Consider the following 4,859-nt stretch of genomic DNA (forward strand, 5'->3'; position numbering starts at 1 on the left):
TTTAAAACTTTCAGTACAAATTTGCTTACAACACTAACTTTACTTTAAATGTTATACCAAACTGATTCTGGGCCATGGAATTCACAAGTGGACACCTCCTAAAGGTTATTTTGTTTGCATTCTAGAGTTAATATCCTATCAATGGCTCATTTAAAAATAAAAATAAGTATTTTACTGGCTTAATTTCCAGATGTTCAAGGGCATTTTTCTCTATATTCTCCAGGGGTTCAGATTAGTTGGGTAAATGTCCTTTCAGCAAATTCCAACCTTTCATCTGGTTGAGAGTAAGGAACACCAAGGGAGAGGGTATTTTTGTCATTTTGTTTACCATGCACCCGCGGGGGGTAGGAAGAGTCACACAGCCCGCATTCGACAAGCGAGCAGCCGTGTCATGGTTAGCTCGGGCAATGCCCTCTTGGAAACGTGGCTTTGTGCTGGGTCTGCCTGTCTAGTGCTCTGCATGAGGCTTCCTTCCTGTCCTGTGAGACCAGTATGGAAACTGGCGATGCAGTGAGTGGAAAAGAATCCACCGAGACAAGGATAGGAGAGAAGATGAGCTTATTCCGCTCAGGGTGTGCTGTCGAGGGGCCGAGTGGGTGAGACCTGAGAGAGGGATTGTGCTGCCAGGGAGAGAGATGGGCGTCTTTGTAGGGGCTGCGTCACAGATTTGAGGACTGTGAAGCGTGGTGGGGACTCTGGGTGATTTGGAGGATTAACTCCTCCAATTACCCTCTTTCTGTGAAACTTCCCGGGTCTGATTCTGTTTTATAAAATGAGGCTGGTCCTGCACCTGCACAGATGGGGAGGTGGCAAATGTGATCATAGCTCTAGAAGGGCAGAAGCCCTGGCATTAGTGCCATATATGTCCCCAGAAGCCAACAGATGTCTAGCACAAGAAGTTATGTGACACATCTACCATGTAAGGGTGGATGAATGAACACTCTCTTTTACACCAACAATCTGGCTTAGACTTAAGGGTGTGAGCTGAACCAGAAATGACAAGGACAATTTGCAGCTGCTTTCCCTGAGCACGGTTGCAGCAGGTGCCCTAGAAGCAGAACCCTGCAACTGGAATCAAGCAGCAGGTATTTGTTATTAACAGTTGCTCTCAGGAGACAGAGAGAAGGGCTGGGAAGGGCGAAGTGCAGCCGGCCAGGACTAGTCTCATGCGAAGTCGCGCTTGGCCCAACCTCTGATGGATCCACCTGGAAGTGCACTGCAGGGCTCCCCTTGCTTTAAGCTAAGGGAGCTAGGACTCCACACCTTCATTTCCAGCATCTGCAGGGGACTGTGAGTCTAGAGCAGGGGCAGCAGCTCCACCCGAGAATTCTTTGGGAGGTGTCTTTGCAGAGCTCTGCAGTAGCCAACAGCTCTGCCTCTAGACCAGGTATCAGTGACGTCAGCTATTTCATCATTTGAAAATTCTCTGATCGTTTTCCTTGGCTTGTGTGCATTTGGAGAAAAGGTTTTTGAAATTTAAGTAGAACAAAGCAAGCACTAATAAAAAGGCCATGTTTTTGTGTAGCCCAGGAGTTCTCTTCCTTAGGGGTTGAGTGTGTTGCTGTCTAGGCCTCCTGCTTCTGCACCAACACCCTCAGTCTCTGGTTTTGGCTGTTTCAGAGACATGCAAGAGAGAGAGTAAGGCAGGAGTGACTTATCAAAGGGTTGTAATTATTAGCACATATTTTAAAGCTTAGGGCATGAGAGATGGCTCTGAATGTTATTCTGGTAGAAAATTTCATACTTCTAGAATGCCATGTAGTTTCTCCTTCTCTAGTCATGAACTGTCCTAACTGGCAGATGGCTTTATGTGGGTGCAATATCTATCCTGGAACAACTTACTCTAGCATATAGTTTCCCCTGGCTAGGTGAGATGAAATCCACGCTATGTGACTATTCATGTCAACAACATGGAGTAAAAAATTTAACCTCGTTGATAAAATTTCTGGAGGAGAACACTTTGCAGCTCCTAGAAGGTCACCAATATGGAGCTCAGGGTGCAGTACCGTGGTGGGGCACATGTCCCCAGACCCCATACCCAGCACTATGAAGACAAGTGAAAGAAAAGAACCAAGGACAGAAGTTCTGGGAGATCTATGAATGGTGTTTATCTCAGTCGCAATAAGTGAGTAGTGGTTCCTTTAGGGCAGAAAGATTGTTTTTCTTGCCTGGACATCACTAACTAACAGAGACTGATGCTCTAGTGATGACAACTCCATCTTTAGGGTCCATTTCTAGTGCGGCAGATTTTGTCACCAGGATTACAATGACCAGTGAAGAGGCAATTTACCCATCTGGAGTCTCAGTCCACTTTTTCACAGGAAGGAAGCTGGAATTCATAATGACATGGAAATTTAGGGACCTGGAAGAGTCTACAAAACCATCTGTCTTGTGCAGTGATGAGAAGAGTGACGATTGTATTTCTGTTTTGTCAGCCTCATCACTTAGAGGATGACAGATTGAGCTGTAAATTAAATTCATAATAGTGGATAAGAGAAAAAAGAACAAGGTAATTTACTTTTTCTTAAGATGCAGAAGAGCTTGTATGTTTGTGTTTTGGGGGGGCTGGGTGAAGGTAACAGAATGAAGATAATGAAGAAAATGCTGACAAACTTTATTTAGTTATCAGAGTATGTCAAACTATAATAATCAGAAAAATTAGAAGTTAGCAAAGAAAAAGGAAGTTGGGAATCAGCAACTTCCCCATGTTTTGCTGTCCTGGACAGCAGCAGTCTGTGCTATAGGATTGGGCCCAGTTTGAGGGTCTTAGGTGGGTGCTGTCTGCTCCCTGTTGTGACCCTTTCTGCATGATTCCCTAGAATCTTCCACTGAGGTCTTACCAGTGGAATGGACATCCAGAGGCTTGGAGGAAGTGGCCTACAAAATTGAGAAATACGAGTCTGAGGGTCAGTCTCTTGGAGGTTTACTGCCATGTCAGTTGTCAGAGTGTCTGGTAATGTTCTTCCCCTCTCATCCACAGGAAGAGGTAGCTGCTCTCTCCCTGAGGCCAGCTTCTCTGGCTTCAGACCACGCAGCAGCTATGTAGGCAGTTGTTATAAAAGTGGAGGCTGAACCTGTAGGTCAGGGGTGGTGAGCCTTTCAGAGACAAGGGCCCAAACTACAGCCCTAAACCCACTTATTTATCACAAAGTGCCAAACCTGAGTGTTGAGGTTTTAGTTAAAAAAAACAAACCTTAGTTTAATATTTTTTGTCTTAAAAGAAACAAATAACATGTGTGTCCATAGGTTTGCACCCCTGCAGGTGAGGGAGCTGGATGAACCATATAAGCCCCATGCAGCTTTTAATTACATCGCCTTGTGGGAGGTAGACGCTGAGGTTGGCAATGAAATTCTCAAACAAGTCGGGGGAGCAGGTCATCGTGTAGAGGTAGTAACTCTCGAGCTTGTTTGCTGTCAAATCTTCAGGGTAGTACTCTAAGCTTTGAAATGTCAGCAATTTCTGAGAGCTTTTCTCATAAGAGTTTAAAATTCCATAGTTTCCACTCTTCCTGATGACTTTGAGGGAAGGACGATGATGTTTCTGAACAATAGGTTAAAGTTTTTGTAGTTGTCAGTCCCAGTGCTGTGACAAGTGCACCACTGCACCTGGAGAGCTGTCGATCATGCCATTGCACCCCCCAGGTCAACAAAGCAAAATTGAGCAGCTGCTAATGATTTTGCAACCAGGAAGGCTACAGTTCTCTGGCCACGAAAGCCTTCAGTTCACACTCTTCAAAAAGAGCCCAAATGTAGTAGTAGCCCATTTCTAGGGGCATTCAAATAAATTGTACCTGGAGGAATCATGCCTTAATAGTTTTTCCAGATAGGGGATGCACTGGAGATTTTCTTAGGAATGTACTTAAAATTAGGCACTGATACAATTTTAAAATTTTTGAAATTTTGCTTGTTACTGTAGGTAGAACTATGCAATGCTTTGACTAGACACTGCTTAAAAGCCTTTGATTCAGAAGATGCCAATGTGTCAAAAGTTATCCCAAAGTAGTGCTAATTTTTGTCAATGCTTTCCCCTTGAATCACAGTTGTTCTTCTTCCCTTGCCAGAAGCAACAATCCTTGTCAGTCCTTTCAAGGTCTACCTTCCCTTGTTGAATTATAACCATGATTACTTTGGCAAATAGGTCTTTTGTATCATAGTATATGATAGTATACCTGCTTCATATATTATTTGTCCAGAGTAGGGAGATCCTAGGTAGATGACCACTGGTTCTTTGTTAGGTATTATGTGTACTTGGATAAATATTTAAGATCTCTCCCATGGTTCTCAAAATGTAAGTCTATGCCTTTTCACCCAGGTATGGTAGCACATGCCTGTACACCCAGCACGCTGAGGGACTGTGAATCCTTTCAAGGTTTACCTTCCACTGCTGACTTATAACCATGATTACTTTGGCAAGAAAGCAAGCAACCAAACAAACAAATTTAAAAAAAAAACTGCTTTCTTTGGACTGGATACATACATCCTTTGGATTTTGTCTCTCAAACAGAAATCCACAAATCTGTAGGCCATATGGCCATGGGAAAATTGAATTTTAATATATTTAAGCATTTTATTGTAAAAGCAATCAAGAATATATCTTGAATAGTAATTATGCATTATCTTAAGGTCAAATTATGTGGAATAAATGGATTAGAAGAACATGGTCAAGGATTTAAAGAAATCCTGTAAAATTTTTGACAGTTGAAATAATGCTGATGGGTTATTTCACAGGGAGGTAGTAGGCATTAAATGGCTGTCTGTTCTAGATTCCTGCTGCACACATTCAACAGAGTAACAATGCAGTTATCTTATAAATTTCTATATTTATAGCATTCCAAAAGTTATATCTTTTATAATAAATT

This window comes from Octodon degus, unplaced genomic scaffold (assembly GCF_000260255.1).
Source record: "Octodon degus isolate 3935 unplaced genomic scaffold, OctDeg1.0 scaffold00415, whole genome shotgun sequence".
In the NCBI taxonomy this organism is placed as follows: Eukaryota; Metazoa; Chordata; class Mammalia; order Rodentia; family Octodontidae; genus Octodon; species Octodon degus.